Genomic DNA, 19,515 nt, shown 5'->3' with positions numbered 1-19,515 from the left:
CCGGGGATGGGCGAAGGGTTTGTCTTTTGGTACGTGGGAAGCAAGTTCCTCACACAGGGAGGCCACTGTGCCCAAACTCTTGAGTGGTTTTAGGAAGGAAATAAAGGATTTGAAATAGGTCAGTGCGGCCTTCCGCTGGTTAATCGCAGACTGAGGGAAGACGGCACCGGGCTGCCCAAGGCGAAGGTGAAGGTGCAGGTGCGATGGCGATACTCTTCGGCTTACACAAAGTTCCTGTCCAGCCCTTTTTTTTTTTTTTTTGAGACGGAGTCTCGCTCTGTCGCCCAGGCTGGAGTGCGGTGGCGCCATCTGGGCTCGGCTCGTGTAACCTCCGCCTCCCGGATTCAAGCGATTCTCCTGCCTCAGCCTCCCGAGTAGCTGGGATTACAGGCACCCGCCACCACGCCCGGCTAATTTTGTATATTTAGTAGAGACGGGGTTTCACCAGTTGGCCAGGCTAGTCTTTGGTCTTGAACTCCTGACCTCAGGCAATCCACCTGCCTCGGCCTCCCAAAGTGCTGGAGTTACAGGCCTGAGCCACTGCGCCCGGCCCCTGCATATTAGAAGTCTGAAGATGCTCCGTTTTTTGGCTTATCACCGTGTAGGATGTATGGCTTTTTGTTAAAATACTATTTAAGCAAGGCCTCTCCGCTACTGCTTTGTATAAAGCACCCTTCGCATAAGTAACTGCATCTTAGAAAAAGGTTTAATCTTACATTTCAAAAGGCATCATACCTACAGGGACCGGATGTTCACCTAGTTAACAAGTGAACACTCAACCAGATAAAGACACAACCAGGCACACTCTTATTGTCCTCACCAGAGGACTGTGACCTTAAAAAGGGCAGGATTTGACCAATTCAACACTGGCATTTTGATAGAGCCCGTCTTGCTGTCACTTGTGCTTAGCACCCTGCGTCTGCTGCCTAAGGATCTGCTCACATCAAAGACTTCCTTGGAAGACAATGACTTCTGTCTGGATCAGGCGGGAATACCCTCCTTATTCCCGTCATCGCTTTCCTTGGATTGATCCATTAACCCTTTTTCCTATCACCTTTCTCTTGGTGTCAAATGGTACTTTGTTTGATGGGGAATGTTTACTCCATAATGTTTGTATTTTAAGTACACTATGATGTATAGCTTGCAGTATTGACTGACTCGTGGAGTGGCTTGAGCCTCTGCCCATGGCTCTGACCACCAAGTTAACAAGTAGTACTGAAGGGAACTGTCTGGAGGCCACTGCTCGTAGCTCGTGGCTTTTATGATTGAAATAGCATCAGTATATTTCCACCTTGTGGAAAGACATAAACGCATGTAGACCTGGCTATGTCTGACCTTATGCTGTTCACAACATGCCTTGAGAGAGATACTTTTGAACTGAGGCCTCACGCGATGGGTACAGCAAGTGCTAATAAACTTCTGCTTGTTTCTCCTGTTGCCTGTTGCTCTGAATTTTGTTTTCAGGAGAATGTCTCAACTAATAAAGAGAGAAAGAAGACAAATTATATTTTCTCCCCTACAGTGGAATTACGCGATACTCTAGAGGTTTACATATGGGGACTCCTCTCATGCACTGCTTCTTAAGGAGGCTAGAAGTGGGGTTGTAGGAGTGGTGTTTGAACAAGCATACTGAATATTACGGTTTTATGGTACAAAACAAAAACCTGCTTAACAATGCAAAAATAGAGTCTAAAGCTGGACAAAATCTTAGTTGAAGGAGGTTCGGAGAATCACAGTGATTCCCACACTGTCCTAAAGTGTGTATCAGAACGGAGGGAGGGCATTTATCAAAAAAAAGGCTCAGAAACACTCATCTAGTCCAAACCGTATGTATCTGTTCTTTCCTGCTGTTGCCCCGTGCTCTGGCCATACTCACCTGTTTACCTGCCTTCAGTTTTTTGTGGTTTACAATTATTTAGACAAAGTGATGCCCTACTCCCTCCCTTCCTTTTTCTTTTTTTCCTTTTTCTCATTATTTCCTTTTTCTTTTCTTCCCCTTTTCTTTCTTTTTGGTTTTGTTTTGTTTTGTTTTCAGACAGGATTTCTCTCTGTCTCCCAGGCTGGAGTGCAGTGATGCAATCAAGGCTCACTGCGGCCTCAAGCAGCCTTCCCCCCTCAGTGTCCTAAGTAGGTGGGACTGCCGATGCACACCATCACACCTGGCCAATTTTTTAAAAATTAGCTGGGATCACAGGCATGCACCACCATGCCCAGCTAATTTTTGTGTTTTTAGTAGAGACGGAGTTTCACTATGTTGTCCAGGCTGGTGTTGAACTCCTGACCTCAAGTGATCCACCCTCCTTGACTTCCCAAAGTGCCTGGAATACAGGCATAAGCCACCATGCCCGACCTTTTTCTTTTTCACTTTTTTATAACTTTTCTTTGTTTTTTAAGTTAGGAATTCAGTGTGGAATATATTTCCCTGAAGACACTGTCAACCTAAAATAATCAAGATTGTCAGAATCTAGTTTAAAGAGAGATTATTCAAGCACAGTTTGAGGACAGGCCGCCCAGGAAGCACAGATTCCAAAGAACGGAAGTCAGTGTTCTGAAATGTAGCAATTTGGGATCATTTCTATAGATGAAGTTTAGGGAAACTTAATACAATTCCGGCATTTTCTCTCTGAGGGTGAATGCACAGTTACTGTGCTCTGATTAGCGAAGATGTTCTTTTCCTATTGGGAAAGGTACGTTTGGCGTTCCACATGGAGTATGTCTTGGGGTCGTTGTGCCATCTAGTCTGAGTTAGGACAGATGCACAGGACAATGAAGGAGGCGGCTGGTCCACAGCAAAGATCAGTAATGGGAAGCAGGGAAGTCTGGTCTCTCCTAGTCATTTACGAAACAAGAACGAGGCCGTGTGGTCACCTATCAGCCTAACCAGTCCAAGAAGCTGAAGTTGCAAACGTGCTGCAGGACTCAGGCCATAGGGCCTAGCTTCCCCCTTGGCACAAGAAACGTAGAGGCTCCTGAAAGTCTCTTCTACAATTTCTGCCACAAGAATTGAGATTTGGTAGCTGATACATGGGCTCAGTATTTGAAATAAAGTAGTGGTTGATAGGTAAAAATTGAGATAGTCTTTTTATAACAATTCTAAAGGGTATTTTAAATAAAAATAGAATATAATGATCCCCGCCTTGCCTACCACTATTACCCAGCTTTCAGTTACTACTTAAAAAATACTTTTTTTTTAGAGATAGGGTCTCACTGTGTTGCCCAGGCTGGGTTGCCCAACACAGCAGTCTCATCCTTCTGGGTGCAAGTGACCCCTTCCACCTCAGCCTCTCAAGCAGCTCCGACTACAGGCATGCACTGTCACACCTGGCTAGTTTATTTTTACTTTTGTATAAAAGACAGGGTTTGCTGCGTTGCTCAGGCTGGTTGCGAACTCCCGGCTCAAGTGACCATCCCCCTCGGCCTCCCAAAATGCTGGGATTATAGGTGGGAGCCGCTATGTCCAGCCCAGTTACCAACATTATGGCTCAACTCACCTTGGGCATTTCTAGGTCACAGTTGGAATCCATGATTTCATCAAGAAGCCCTGGTTTGGGCCGGGCACAGTGACTCACACCTGTAATCCCAGCACTTAGGGAGGCTGAGGTGGGAAGATCCCATGAAGACAGAAGTTTGAGACCAGCCTGGCCAACATGATGAAACCCTGTCTCTACTAAAAATACAAAAATTAGCGGGCTGTGTTGGTGCGGGCCTATAATCCCAGCTACTCTGGAGGCTGAGGCAGAGGTTGCAGTGAGCCGAGATCATGCCATTGCACTCCAGCCTGGGCAACAGAGTGAGACTCTATCTCAAAAAAAAAAAAAAAAAAAAAAAAATTCCCTGGTTTATTTTGATGAAAAATGGTCTTTAGAGATGAGGTCAGAGTCAAAATAAAAATGTAGAAATGACTCTCCAAATTTAACGTTTTGTTTGGGAAGAAAGCATTGCAATTCAGGTGTCAACCCCAAATAATGAGATTCAGAAAATCTGGTTACCTCTAGTGTGTATTTGAGGGCAGAGCTTGAGGATGGCCACCCGGGAAGGCACTGACTGCAGACAAATGGGGTCAGCGTTTCCAAGTGCAGAAGCTCAGGTTTCACTTACCAGGCGGAGACAGAAGCTCCAGCAGGATCACCACAGTTTTCATGTGAGGCCAGGGGCACACGCCGCAGCGGTTCCATTGGTTAGGGGGTCTCTGTATTTCAAGGAAGATTGCGTCATGACTCCGTGAGGAGGGGTAGTGATTGGAGGGGGTCTTATCTCCGGTGCCATTTGATCTTTATTATTTACAGGGAAAAAGGCAGAAGTTGCAGCTGTGTGTGGCATGACCTAGGCCGCATGGCCACGTTCCCCTCAAGGCTCAGGATAATCCACAGTTTCAAAGGCTTTATGTTTGATTCTTTCCTTTTCACAGGGGCATACACACAAACCGCTTGTCTTCAGTATGTCTGAAGAACAAAGAGAAGATTCGGGATTTGATAAGGAGGAAGGTCTTGAGAGAAAGTTCCCTGCTGCTGGTAAAGCTCTGGGGAGCTGGCAGGGGCCAGGGCGTGGGTGGCAGCGGGGGCAGGGGCAGGGAAGTGTGTCCTCGGGGACTGTCAGGTGTCTTGGCAGCCATGGATGGAACTGGATTCAGGTTACAGCAGCCGGTCTCGCTGCCAGGCTTGAAGAGAATGACATTTTGGAGCAGTATTGTGTGTCCTGAGTGCTTTCTCCCCAGGCTCTTTGACTGTATTTAGTTGGGTGTGGCAAGAATGACCCAATTTCTCTGATCAACTGTCATCGAGATCACAATCTATTTTAACAACTGGTTTGTCAAGCTTCTAGGTCTTTTCAGTACACAGACCTAAGAAAGACAGAACATTTAAGTAAGACAAAATCAGGACTTTATGCTGGGATTTTCTATTCAGATGAAAATTAGGGAGTTTCAACTTTTTTTTTTTGTTTTTTTTTTTTGAGATGGAGTTTCGCTCTTGTTGTCCAGGCTGGAGTGCAATGGGGCAATCTCAGTTCACCGCAACCTCTGCCTCCCAGTTTCAAGCGATTCACCTGCCTCAGCCTCCCAAGTAGCTGGGATTACCGGCGTGCACTACCATGCCTGGCTAATTTTTTTGTATTTTTAATGGAGACTGGGTTTCTCCACGTTGGCTTGACCGGTCTCAAACTCTCGACCTTAGGTGATCCTTCCACCTCAGCCTCCCAAAGTGCTGGGATTACAAGCGTGAGCTACCACACCCGGCTGGACTTCTTTTTTATCTCTATATTTGCACCTGTGTTTTCTTACACTGACAATCTTGACTCCTGACAAGGGTCTCGTAATTTGCTTTCTCCTACAATCTGTGAGTGACAGCTTTGTGGCACAGCACCCAGGTAACCACCAGGACTGCTGGGTGCCTTGAGGGTCTGTCCGCAGCTCTTTTTCGTCTTTAGGGCACGTTCTCCCAGGGCAGCAGCCGGTGCTCTGTGTAAAAGTCACTCGAGGCATCTTCTTTGTGTGGTTGTGCCACCCACTGTCTATACAGTTAGGTCCATTGACTTCATTTCTTTCCAAGTTTTAAGGAGTGCTTTTCCTTCCTTCTTTCTTTCCTTCCTTCCTTTCTTTCTTTTTTCTTTTTTTTTTTTTTTTTTTTTTTTTTTTGAGACAGGGTCTTGCTCTGTCACCTAGGCTGGAGTACAGTGGCACAATCTTGGCTCACTGCAACCTCGAACTCCTGAACTCAAGCGATCCTCCATCCTCGGCCTCCTGAGTGGCTGGAACCACAGACATGTGCAACCACGCATGGCTAATTTTTTGAATTTTTTGTAGAGACGGGGTCTTGCTGTGTTACGCAGGCTGGTCTTGATCTCCTGGGCTCAAGCGAACCTCCCACCTTAGCCTCCCAAAGTGCTGGGATTACAAGCTGGTTTGAACTCCTGAGCTCAAGTGATCTTCCCACCTCAGCCTCCCAAAGTGTGGGGATCATAGGCGTGAGCCACCATGCCCGGCCTGAACCATAAATGCATTTTGTAAAGCAAAAAACACAAAAACAAAACAAACAAAATAAAAACAAGCTCCAAAAGGTCACAAGTGTGATTCCGTGCACATGACATTCTGGAAAAAGTAAAGCACTAGGGACTGCTGGGGTCGGAGGGAGCCGGCCCCACATTCCAGGATGACAGGACAGTTCTGGGGTTGGGAGGAGCCGGCCCCACATTCCAGGATGACAGGAGAGTTTTGGGGTTGGGGGGTTGTGGGGGTCCTGGAATGACGGGACAGTTCTGTAAGGAATATGGTGGTGGAGGACATTCTGAATATTTGTCAAACCCATAGAGATGCACATCACAGACTACATTTTACTGTATATTAATGTTGGAAGTCAACCTGGATGTAGGGATGGGGGAGGATCCAAGACACAATGCAGGCTGTGACCAGCAAAGACAGGTGCACGGGAGCGAGTCCCACAGCCACACTGAAGGATGTGAGGAAGAAAGGAGCTGGTCTAAGTGACTTGGTGTCTTCACAGGATGCTCTTGGGGAGGAAATATAATTGTCCTCAACCTCCATGACTTCTGAGTTGGGACAGACTCCTGTGACAAAAGACAGGTTAACAAGAGAAAAGCGAACAGGTGGTAAACACACACGGTGCCCGTCAGCGGGAGGAATCTCAATGGGTTAGCTGTTTGCATCGCTAGAAAGGCATACCTGAGGCTGAGCAATTTAAAAATAAAAGAGGTTTATTTAGGCTCATGGGTCTGCAGGCTGCACAGAACGCATGGTGCTGGCATCCACTTCTAGGAAGGCCTCAGGGAGCTTCCAATCGTGGCAGAAGGCAAAGGAGGAGCAGGTGCATCACCTGGCAAGACAGAGATGCCAGGCCGCCTGAAACCACCAGCTCTCGTGAACTCAGAACAGGTTCTCGCTTGGTACCACAAGGAGAGAACCAAGCCATTCACGGGGGATCTGCCCCCATGACCCAAACATCTCCCACCAGGCCCCATGTCCGACATTGGAGGTCATATATTTCCACATGAGATGTGGAGGGGACAAACATCCAAACCACCTCACTCAGTGAAAATAACAACGCAGTGGCTTCCAGCATCTTCAGGAAAGAACAATAAATTTGCAGACAGAGGGCAAAGGAAAGCAGTGTTGGGCTTCCAAAGGTGGGAAATTGTGGGAAACTAAAACATATGGGAGGAAACGAATGGGGTAAGGTTTGCTTGCAGATTTCCCTGGTACCTTCTCTGGGCTGGCGAGCGTCCAGAGCTGTCTCCAGTAAAGGAGAATTTATATCCTGTGGTAGTGTGGAAGAGTTTTTCCTTCATTTGCTGCTAAATTGCTTTTAGCTCAAAATAAGTTTTATGTCAAAGAGGCATATTTTATGGTGACACATTCTGGTTTCCTTTAACACAGTGAGGGTAAAGGTGTACGAGCTGTTCAGAAACACCGTTCTCTAGAAACACTGTTCTCTAGTTGGTAAATAGAGACACTGTTCTCTAGAAACACCATTCTCTAGAAACACCATTCTCTAGTTGGTAAATAGAGACACCGTTCTCTAGTTGGTAAATAGAGACACCGTTCTCTAGAAACACCATTCTCTAGAAACACCGTTCTCTAGTTGGTAAATAGAAACACCGTTCTCTAGAAACACCGTTCTCTAGTTGGTGAATAGAAACACCGATCTCTAGTTGGTAAATTTGTTTCCTACAGGGGTATGGATTAGCAAACTATGTGTTTGCCAGTGTGGAACAAACGTGTGGATATTCTGCAGATAATGATGATTTACAGGTCCTCCCTGTGGAAGACAGAAGTTATGAGTAAGGAAAGGCACAGGTGAGAATGAGTTCTGTGGCACTGGATGGGCAGGCCCTGGGGCCTCAGGATGAACCCAGGTGTCTTTAAATAGATACAGCCACATAGTTACAGAAATAAGCAGACCTGCAGATGCGTGCACACATGAGTCACGGGCCTCTTCTCCTCTCCTGGCTCCAGCTGCCCACAGAGCTAAAGCTGCAGCACTCAGCCACAGCAAGCACAGCCCGTGGCCGCATTCTGGTCTCTCAACACCATTCTCCAGTAAAGGAATCTGGGCTCCTTGGAGAATGGTTGATCCAAGACTGGGAGGGAAAATGCAAAATGAGCCTGGAGCGTCTCGTGGCCCCAGGACATTAGGAGGTACTTGAAAAGCAAACTGACAGGTGCGATAAAAGGACCCAGATGCCACCCCAAAAAACGCTTCCAATGGCCAAAGCTGGAAGTTTGAGTAGGAAAGTAAAGAATAATAGCTTTGGCGTATGAGTGAAAGAATAGAATAAATGTCCCTTGAATCCCTTCGAATGGAAATAACTGAATCAGTAGAAGAGAAGAAACAAATCTTCCTTACAGAAATTCCCGTCAATCGATGCAGAAAGGAGGAGGGAAGTGGAAAATTAGCATTTCCACCATCATAATGATTGCTGCAGGCTGTGTCCCCCAACAGACCTGAACAGGAACCTTTAAGGAGAAACAAGTATCTGCATCGCCTTGAAGCCTCCTGGCCACCATGAGCTGAGTCCACTGATGGAGGCTGGTGTCCCCTGTGGCAGGATCTGCTGGCACCGTGTGCCTCCTGACAGGCCAACACGCATGCCCAGCCCCCTCGGCGCTGGCCTTCAGAAAGCAGACCAACGCAGATGGAAGGCAGGTCTACCGGGTACCTGACCAGTAGTCCTCAAAACCTCAAGGTCGTGACAGACTGCGAAAGAAAGATGAACTGTCACAGACGAAGACACCAAGGAGACATGAGGACCGACGCAGTGTGGAGCCCTGGACCAGCCGCTAGAATAGAGATATAGGGCATTTGTCCAAAATTGCTAACATTCAAATGAGCTTTGTAGTTTAGCTGATGGCAGTGTACCAAAATCCATCTCTTGTTTTTGATGGATGCACCACGGTTCTGTAAGGAGTTAACGTGGGACAGATGAAGGTATCAGGCTTCTGTAACTCTTATGTCTACAGCCAATGGCATTTTCACTGGATCACGTTGCACTTACAAGTTCCCTGAGGGAGGCTGACATCTTTATGGTGTTGCACCTTCTTACCCAGGGGCTGTGGGGAAAAGAAAGAGAGATCAGACTGTTACTGTGTCTATATAGAAAGAAGTAGACATAAGAGACTCCATTTTGTTCTATATTTGAGATGCTGTTAATCTGTGACCCTACCCCCAACCTTGTCCTTGCAAGAGATACGTGCTGTGGTGACTCAAGGTTTAAAGGATTTTGGGTTGTGCAGGGTGTACTTTGTTAAACAAGTGCCTGAAGGCAGTATGCTTGTGAAAAGTCATTACCATTCTCTTAATCTCAAGTACCCAGCTCTGCCTAGGAAAGCTAGGTATTGTCCAAGGTTTCTCTCCATGTGATAGTCTGAAATATGGCCTCATGGGAAGGGAAAGACCTGATCGTCCCCCAGCCTGACACCCGTGAAGGGTCTGTGCTGAGGAGGACTAGTATAAGAGGAAAGAAGACCTCTTGGCAGTTGAGATAGAGAAAAGCATCTGTCTCCTGCCAGTCCCTGGGCAATGGAAAACCTGATTGTATGTTCTGTTTACTGAGAAAGGAGAAAACCGCCTTAGGGCTGAAGGTGGGATGTGCTAGCAGCAATGCTGCTCTTTATGCACTAAAAAGGTTTATGGAGATGTTTGCATATGCATATCAAAGCACAGCACTTTTCCTTAAACTTATTTATGTCACAGAGATCTTTATTCATATGTCTTGCTGCTGACCTTCTCCCTACGATGATCCTATTATCCTGCCACTTCCCTTTTTCTAAGATGGTAAAGATAATGATGAATAAATACTGAGGGAACTCAGAGACCGGTGCCTGAGCGCCGGTCCCCTGGGCCCACTTTTTCTTTCTTTATTCTTTGTCTCTGTGTCTCATTTCTTTTCTCAAGTCTCTCGTTCCACCTAACGAGAAACGCCCACAGGTGTGGAGGGGGCAGGCCACCCCTTCAAGGGCACTTAAATTTGTCCAAGTCTAGCTTAAGTTACTTATTTATTTATTTTTGAGAAGGAGTCTCACTCTGTCACCCAGGCTGGAGTGCAGTGGCACAATCTCCGATCACTGCAACCTCCGCCTCCCAGGTTCAAGTAATTCTCCTGCCTCAGCCTCTGAATGACTGGGATTACAGGCACCAGTCACCATACCCAGCTGATTTTTGTATTTTTATTTATTTTATTTTATTTATTTATTTATTTATTTATTTTTATTTATTTATTATTTTTTATTTTTTGGAGACAGAGTCTCATTCTGTTGCCCAGGCTGGAGCAAAATCAGCTCACTGCAACCTCCACCTCCCGGGTTCACGCAATTCTTCTGCCTCAGCCTCCCGAGTAGCTGGGATTATAGGCGCCCACCACCACACCCAGCTATTTTTTTGTATTTTTAGTAGAGACAGGGTTTCACTATGTTGGCCAGACTGGTCTCGAACTCCTGACCTCATTATCTGCCCGCCTCAGCCTCTCAAAGTGCTGGGATTGCAGGTATGAGCCACGTGCCCTGCCTTATTTTATTTTATTTTAAATTTTATCTCCCTCCCTCCCTCCCTCCCTCCCTCCCTCCCTCCCTCCCTCCCTCCCTCCCTTCCTTCCTTCCTTCCTTCCTTCCTTCCTTCCTTCCTTCCTTCCTTCCTTCCTTCCTTTTTTGAGACGGAGTCTCGCTCTGTCGCCCAGGCTGGAGTGCAGTGGCCGGATCTCAGCTCACTGTAAGCTCCTCCTCCCGGGTTCCCGCCATTCTCCTGCCTCCGCCTCCCGAGTAGCTGGGACTACAGGCGCCCACCACTACGCCCGGCTAGTTTTTTGTATTTTTTAGTAGAGACGGGGTTTCACCATGTTAGTCAGGATGGTCTCGATCTCCTGACCTTGTGATCCGCCCGCCTCAGCCTCCCAAAGTGCTGGGGATTACAGGCGTGAGCCACCGCACCTGGACCTTATTTTATTTTTTAATTGATATATAATAATTGCACATATTTATGGAGTACATAGTGATGTTTGGATCCATATAACGTGTAATGATCAGATTGAGGTAATTAACGTATCTGTCAAATCAAACATTTATCGTTTCTTGGTATTGGGACCATTCCGCATCCTCCCTCTAGCTATTTGAAACTAGTCCCCCTCCAGGGCTACAGAACACTGGAACTTGTTCCTTCTGTGATTTTGTGTCCTTTAGCAAGTCTCTCCCTATCCATGATTATTTTCTTTTCCCAAGAATCAGCAAATCGTCCCTCATCGGAAGAGACTACTGCTGTGGTGATCAGAATCTCTAGCACTGGACCGGGGGGGGGAGGACAGGTTGCCAGGAGTCCCTCCCTTGAGCCTGCCGTTCTCCCTGGGGTCACATCAGAGCTGAGCTCTGTTGAGGCTACTCAGAGTGTGGGCTTTGGCACCAGGCGGACCTGAGCTTGAAGCTCCTGTCACTTGTCACTGGGGTCCTTGATTTTCACTTGTTTACCGTGCTCGTGCACACTTACCTTAGCAACTTTTCCTGTTGGTCCATTAATGACATAAGAGGCAATTGATCATGCTGATGGGTGTACGGTTAGGGTTAATGAATGCGGCGATGGATCATGCTGATGGGTGTACGGTTAGGGTTAATGAATGAGATGCGATGGATCGTGCTGATGGGTGTACGGTTAGGGTTAATGAATGAGAGGCGATGGATCGTGCTGATGGGTGTACGTTAGGGTTAATGAATGAGAGGCGATGGGTCGTGCTGATGGGTGTATGTTAGGGTTAATGAATGAGATGCGATGGATCGTGCTGATGGGTGTACAGTTAGGGTTAATGAATGAGGCGATGGGTCGTGCTGATGGGTGTACGTTAGGGTTAATGAATGAGAGGCGATGGGTCGTGCTGATGGGTGTACAGTTAGGGTTAATGAATGAGGCGATGGATTGTGCTGATGGGTGTACGGTTAGGGTTAATGAATGAGAGGCGATGGGTCGTGCTGATGAATGTACTTTAGGGTTAATGAATGAGAGCCGATGGATGGATCGTGCTGATGGGTGTACGGTTAGGGTTAATGAATGAGATGCGATGGATCGTGCTAATGGGTGTACGTTAGGGTTAATGAATGAGGCGATGGATCGTGCTGATGGGTGTACGTTAGGGTTAATGAATGAGAGGCGATGGGTTGTGCTGATGGTATACAGTTAGGGTTAATGAATGAGGCGATGGATTGTGCTGATGGATGTACGGTTAGGGTTAATGAATGAGAGGTGATGGATCGTGCTGATGGGTGTATGGTTAGGGTTAATGAATGAGAGGGTGACTGATCGTGCTGATCAGTGTACAGTTAGGGTTAACAAATGACATGTCAGAAAAATGTAAAACAGGAAGTGTTAAAGTAAAATATATGCTAATAAGCAGAAAAACAGAAGCAAAACTCCCATAATATAATTTTTTAAATGAGCCCCTTCTATGGGAATTTAGATTACTTTTTTTCTGTTTAAAATAATCCCTTTGGGGCCAGGCACAGTGGCTCACGCCTATAATCCCTGCACTTTGGGAGGCCAAGGTGGGAGGATTGCTTGATTCCAGGAGTTTGAGACCAGCTTGAGCAACATAGGGAGACCCCATCTCTACAAAAAATACAAAAATTAGCTGAGTGTGGTGGTGCACACTTGTGGTCTCAGCTACTTAGGAAATTAAGGTGGGAGGATCACTTGAGCCCAGGAGGTCAAGGCTGCAGTGAGCTGTGATTGTATAACTGAACTCCAACCTGGGCAACAGAGCAAGACTTTGTCTCAAAAATGATAAAATGGGCTGGGCACCGAGGCTCACATTTGTAATCCCAGCACTTTGGAAGGCCGAGGTGGGCAGATCACAAGGTCAGGAGTTCGAGACCAGCCTAGCCAATATATGGCGAAATCCTGTCTCTACTGAAAATACAAAAATTAGCTGGGCATGGTGGTGGGCACCTGTAGTCCCACCTGCTTGGGAGGCTGAGGCAGGAGAATTGCTTGAACCTGGGAGGCAGAGGTTGCAGTGAGCCAAGATGCCGCCACTGCACTCCAGTCTGGGCAACAGAGTGACACTCCATCTCAAATAATAATCATAATAAAAATTTTAAGAAAATAATGCCTTTGGGAGCATCTTTTATACCTATGTGTTGGTTTATCTTGGATAGTTTCCTTTTGAGAGACTCCTTGAAGAATGGCTGGGTCAGAGGGTGTCAGCCTTTCGGCTTCTGTGTCTGAGTTGCTTTCCAGGAGCTGCTCGTGAGAAGGCCTTAATACCGTCCTGAGCGTTAGGTGCTGTGACTTAACCCTCTTAAAACGGGCAAGGTTTACCGATTTCCTTGAAGTACTTAAACCCTGGTAGTCTTGTTTTTAGAAGGTTATGAAACAGGAACCCTCTCACAAAAAAGAACCAAAACTTTTACCTTCTTCGAAAGTGGGTTTAAAAAAAAATAGTTCAAAGGCGTTTGCAGCAAGAGAAATTTGGTAACTGCAATAATGCTCATGTTCCCATTACAGACTCACTGGAATGATGTCTCCTGAGAGCCCTGGGATCCAAGGGGTGCTTAATTTAAGCCTGTTTTTATTTAAGAATGAAATCCTGTTAACCAGAGCCTATTCCTAATAACGGAAAACACAGAATGGGAACTGAAATCCACATGAAGCCACTTCTCTAGCTGAACTCATGACTAACCTCAAAGGGGGATTTAAAAATGGTTCTGTGCGGCCGGGCGCGGTGTCTCTCGCCTGTAATCCCAGCACTTTGGGAGGCCAAGGCGGGAGGATCACGAGGTTAGGAGATCGAGACCAGCCTGGCCAACATGGTGAAACCCCGTCTATACTAAAAATACAAAAATTAGCTGGGCGTGGTGGTGGCGCCTGTGGTCCCAGCTACGCGGGAGGCTGAGGCAGGAGAATTGCGTGAACCCAGGAGGTGGAGCTTGCAGTGAGCCGAGATTGCATCACTGCACTCCAGCCTGGGCGACAGAGCGAGACTCTGTCTCACACACACACACAAAAAGGCTCTGTGCTGCCGTTGGCATACAGCAGAACTGAGCATCACGGGGCAGACATGTCAGAACCGTGTTCACGTCATGCCTGAGGAGGTGGTGATGAGAGGAAGGGTGTGACGAAAGGCCTGCAGACACAAGCCCATCTGTGGTCCCCAGGTGGTATCTGTTAGGAAGGCTACCTGGAGGCATCAGTCATCAGTTAATCTGGCCACTGTCTGTTTCCATTTCATAAGAAGAAAACCTTAGGATCCAGACAAGAGCATGAAGAAAGATCAAAATGACCACCGCACTGACTTTGAAAAAATCCTCAACGAGGATTTATCTAGGCAGAGCTAGGTAAAAATGCCTCACTCATTTTCCATTTTTTCTTTTAATTTTTATTTTTGAGAGTCTTGCTCTGTTGCCCAGGCTAGAGTGCAGTGGCATGATCTTGGCTCACTGCAGCCTCTGGTTGCCTTCTAGGTTCAAGTGATTCTTCTGCCTCAGCCTCCCAGTGAGCTGGGATTACAGGCACGTGCCACCATGCTGGGCTATTTTTGTAATTTTTTTTTTTTTTTTGAGACGGAGTCTTGCTCTGTCGCCCAGGCTGGAGTGCAGTGGCCGGATCTCAGCTCACTGCAAGCTCTGCCTCCTGGGTTCCCACCATTCTCCTGCCTCAGCCTCCCGAGTAGCTGGGACTACAGGCGCCGCCACCTCGCCTGGCTAGTGTTTTGTATTTTTTTAGTAGAGACGGGGTTTCACCGTGTTAGCCAGGATGGTCTCCATCTCCTGACCTTGTGATCCGCCCGTCTTGGCCTCCCAAAGTTCTGGGATTACAGGCTTGAGCCACTGCGCCTGGCCATATTTTTGTATTTTTAGTAGAGATAAGGTTTTGCCATGTTGGCCCATCTGGTCTTGAACTCCTGGCCTCAAGTGGTCCGACTGCCTCGGCCTCCCAAAGTGCTGAGATTGCAGGCGTGAGCCACTGCACCTGGCCTCTTTTAACTTTTAAAATCAACTTGATTGAGGTTAGTTTACATAAAATAAAGAAATCCATTTTAAGTGCTGTTTGAAGAATTTTGACAAGTATACTCACCCATGAAACCACCACCCCAATCAAGATAGGAAACACTTTCTTCAATCCAGAAGGCTCCGGCATGCTCTTTGTGGTTCACCCGACCCCTAAACCCGCACAGCCACGGGTCTGCCTTGTCGCGAGAGATGAGTTTTTGTATCACAGTATTTCACTTGGTTGGAATCACAGAGTGTGTACTTCGTTGGGTCTGGGTTCTTTCTCTTTGGGTGATGTTTTCGAGGCTCGCCCATGTTGCCGTACGTACCACGCATTCACCCTTTTTAGTGCAAAGGCATATTCCACTGTTTGGCGCTACCATCATTTTTTTGCTTGTTCACCTGTTGAAGGACATTTGGGTTGTTGTTTCCAGTTTTTTGGTTGTTACAAATAAAGCTGCTGTGAATGTTTGTGTGCAGGTCTTTTGTGGACCCGTGCTTTCCCTTCAGTAAATACCTGGGAGTGGAATGGCTGGGGCATGTGGTAGGTGTGTGTTTAGCTTCCAGAGAAACTGCCACCTGTTTCCCCAAAGTGGCTGCACCATTGCACATTCCCCACAACAGCGTCTCCACATCTCTGCCAACACTTGGTATTGTCAGTCTTTTTGTGTTTTAATTTTTTCTTTTTCTTTTTTGCCTTTTGCAACAGAGTCTCGCTGTGTTGCCCAGGTTGCTCTCAAGTCCTGGCCTCAAGCGATCCTCCCGCCTCAGCCTCTCAAATAGCTGGGATTACAGGTGTGCACCACCACTCCCAGTTTGTCTTTTTATTTTTATTATTTATTTATTTATTTTTTTTTTTGAGAGGGAGTCTCGCGCTGTCGCCCAGACTGGAGTGCAGTGGCCGGATCTCAGCTCACTGTAAGCTCCGCCTCCCGGGTTTGCGCCATTCTCCCGCCTCAGCCTCCCGAGTAGCTGGGACTACAGGTGCCGCGACCTCGCCCGGCTAGTTTTTTTTTTTGTATTTTTTAGTAGAGACGGGGTTTCACTGTGTTAGCCAGGATGGTCTCGATCTCCTGACCTCGTGATCCGCCCGTCTCGGCCTCCCAAAGTGCTGGGATTACAGGCTTGAGCCACCGCGCCCGGCCTTGTCTTTTTAATTAAAAAAATAATAATAGTTTTGTAATAGTATCTCATTGTGATTGTCATTTGCATTTTTCTGACAACTAATGACATGGAGGCACCTTTCATGTGTCTAATATCCATTTGTATCTTTTTCAGTGAAGTGTATATTTAAACTTTGGCATATTTTTAAGAATGGTTTGTTTTCTTATTGTTGAATTCTGAGTGTTCTTTACATATTTTGGACACAGATCCTTTGCCAGCTCTATGTATTGTAAATATTTTCTCCCATTCTATGCCTTGCCTTTTTGTTTTCTTAATGGTATCTATCAAAGAGCAAGCTTTCAGTCTTTTTTTTTTTTTTTTTTTTTTGAGACGGAGTCTCGCTCTGTAGCCCAGGCTGGAGTGCAGTGGCCGGATCTCAGCTCACTGCAAGCTCCGCCTCCTGGGCTTATGCCATTCTCCAGCCTCAGCCTCCCAAGTAGCTGGGACTACAGGCGCCCGCCACCTTGCCCGGCTAGGTTTTTTTTGTATTTTTTAGTAGAGACGGGGTTTCACCGTATTATCCGGGATGGTCTCGATCTCTTGACCTCGTGATCCGCCCGTCTCGGCCTCCCAAAGTGCTGGGATTACAGGCTTGAGCCACCGAGCCCGGCCGCTTTCAGTCTTTTTAAATGTATTTTATTTTATTTTGAGACAGGGTCTTGCTCTGTCACCCAGGCTAGAGGGCAGTGGCGCAATCATGGCTCACTGTGGCCTTGACCTTCCAGGCTCAAGTGATCCTCCTGCCTCAGCCTCCTGAGTAGCTAGGACTACGGGAATGTGCCACCATGCCCAGAAAATTTTCTGAGTTTTTTTATAGAGAGAAGGTCCACTGTGTTGCCCAGGCTGGTCTCAAACTCCTGGGCTCAAACAAATCCACCCGCCTTGGCCTCCCAAAGTGTTGGGATTCCAGGCATGAGCCACCGCATCCAACTCAACATCCCCTTATCCTATCTCAAGCATTTCTTTCTACTGACTTCAAGTCTTTAACTCTTTCAACCAGTTGCCAATCAGAAAATCTCTGACTCCATTCATGACCTGTAAGGACCCTTCCAAACTTCACTTCAAGATGCTCTGCCTTTCCAGGCCAAACCAAAGTATACTAACCTGCATCTGTTTTTTTTTTTTTTTTTTTTTTTTGAGACGGAGTCTCGCTCTGTCGCCCAGGCTGGAGTGCAGTGGCGCAATCTCGGCTCACTGCAAGCTCTGCCTCCCAGGTTCACGCCATTCTCCTACCTCAGCCTCCCGAGTAGCTGGGACTACAGGCGCCCGCCACTGCGCCCGGCTAATTTTTTTTTTTCTATTTTTTAGTAGAGACGGGGTTTCACCATGGTCTCGATCTCCTGACCTTGTGATCCGCCCGCCTCGGCCTCCCAAAGTGCTGGGATTACAGGCGTGAGCCACCGCGCCCGGCCTAACCTGCATCTGTTTACACCTTTGCCCGCAACTTCTGCCTCCCTAAAATGTGTAAAACCAAACTAGAACCCAGCCACCTTACGCGTATTCTCAGGACCTCCTAAAGCTGTTCCCTGGGCCATGGTCACTTGTATTGGCTCAGAATAAACCTCTTTCTTCTTTTCTTTTCTTTCTTTTTCTTTCTTTCTTCTTTCTTTCTTTTCTTTCTTTCTTCCTCTTTCTTCTTTCCCTTTCTTTCTCTCTTTCTCTCCTTGCTTCCTTCCTTCTTCTTTTTTTTTTTTTTGAGATAGGATCTTGCTCTGTCCACCAGGCTGGAGTCCACCATCATAGGCTCATGCAGCCTCAAACTCCTGGGCTCAAGGGTAAACCTCTTTCAATATTTTACAAGTTTGGCTTCTTCATCAAAATTGCCTTGGCATCTTTGTTTTTTTGTTTATTTGGTTTTTGCTTTTTCGAGACAGGATCTCACTCTCATGACCCAGGCTGGAGTGCAGTGGTGCCATCACTGCTCACTGCAGCCTCGACTTCCCAGGCTTAGGTGATTCTCCCCCTTCAGCCTCCCAGGTAGCTGGGACTACGGGTGCGTGCCACCACCCTCAAATAATTTTTTGTATTTTTAGTAGAGATGGGGTTTCACCATGTTGCCCAGGCTGGTCTTGAACTCCTGAGCTCAAGTGATCCATGTGCCTCGGCCTCCCAAAATACTGGTACTATAGGTGTGAGCCACTGTACCCGGCCTGGCATCTCTGTTGAAAATACCTTGACCTGATGTAAGTGGATGAAGTTTTGCACTCTCTGTATAACTCAGTTGACCTATATGTCTACCCTTTTGCCAACATCACAATGTCTTGATTTATAGTAAGTTGTGGTATTAGGTAGAGTAAGTCTTCCAACTTTGTTCTTTTGAAATTTGTTTTGACTATTTGCACTTCCATATACATTTTAGAATCAGCTTGTCATTTTTCTCTAAAGAAAGCCAGAATTTTTCTGGGCTCTGGATTGAATCTATATATCAGTTTGGAGAGGACTGACATCTTAATATTGGGTTTGACAATAATGTGGTATACTTCTCTACTTATTTTAGTCTTCAGTTTTTTTTCAACCATGTTTTGTAGTTTTCAGTTGTGTTAGATCATTTGGGCTGCTATAACAAAATGCTGTCAATTGGGTGACTCATAAACAATGGACATTTATTTCCCACAGTTTTGGAGACTGGGAAGTCCAAGATTGAGGCGTTGGCAGACTCACTGTTTGGTGAGGGCTGCCTCCTGGATCTTTGATGGTGCCTTCTTGCTGTGTCCTCACATGGTGCAAGGGTCTAGTTCTCTGGGCTCTTACAAGGGCAGTAATCCCATTCACAGATTCCACCTGCATGACCTCATCACGTCCCAAAGGTTCTACCTCCTGATACCATCACCGTGGGGGTGAGGATTTCAACACACAAGTTTTGGGGGTACACACTAGTCTACAGCATCATATAACCATCTGAATCTGCAAATGTCTCTCTAAACATGCTCTTGTGCATCTGACAAATTTTTGGTCAATTATTTTCATATTCATCAAATACAAAACATTTTCTAATGTTCTTTGTGATTTTTCTTTGACTCATGGATTATTGAGTTACAAGTGTGTTATTTATTTGGAATTATCTCTTTATATTAGAATTAATAATTCAAAAATATATTGCTTTTTTTTTTTTTTTTTTTGAGACGGAGTCTCGCTGTGTCACCCAGGCTGCAGTGCAGTGGTGCGATCTCGGCTCACTGCAACCTCTGCCTCCTGCCTCAGCCTCCCGAGTAGCTGGGACTACAGGCACCCACCACCATGCCTGGCTAATGTTTTGTATTTTTATTAGAGACGGGGTTTCACCATCTTGGCCAGGCTGGTCTTGAACTCTTGACTTTGTGATCCACCCACCTTGGCCTCCCAAAGTGCTGGGATTACAGGCATGAGCCACCACGCCC

This window comes from Chlorocebus sabaeus, chromosome 3 (assembly GCF_047675955.1).
Source record: "Chlorocebus sabaeus isolate Y175 chromosome 3, mChlSab1.0.hap1, whole genome shotgun sequence".
Lineage (NCBI taxonomy): Eukaryota > Metazoa > Chordata > Mammalia > Primates > Cercopithecidae > Chlorocebus > Chlorocebus sabaeus.
Note: the sequence above shows the minus strand (reverse complement) of the source record.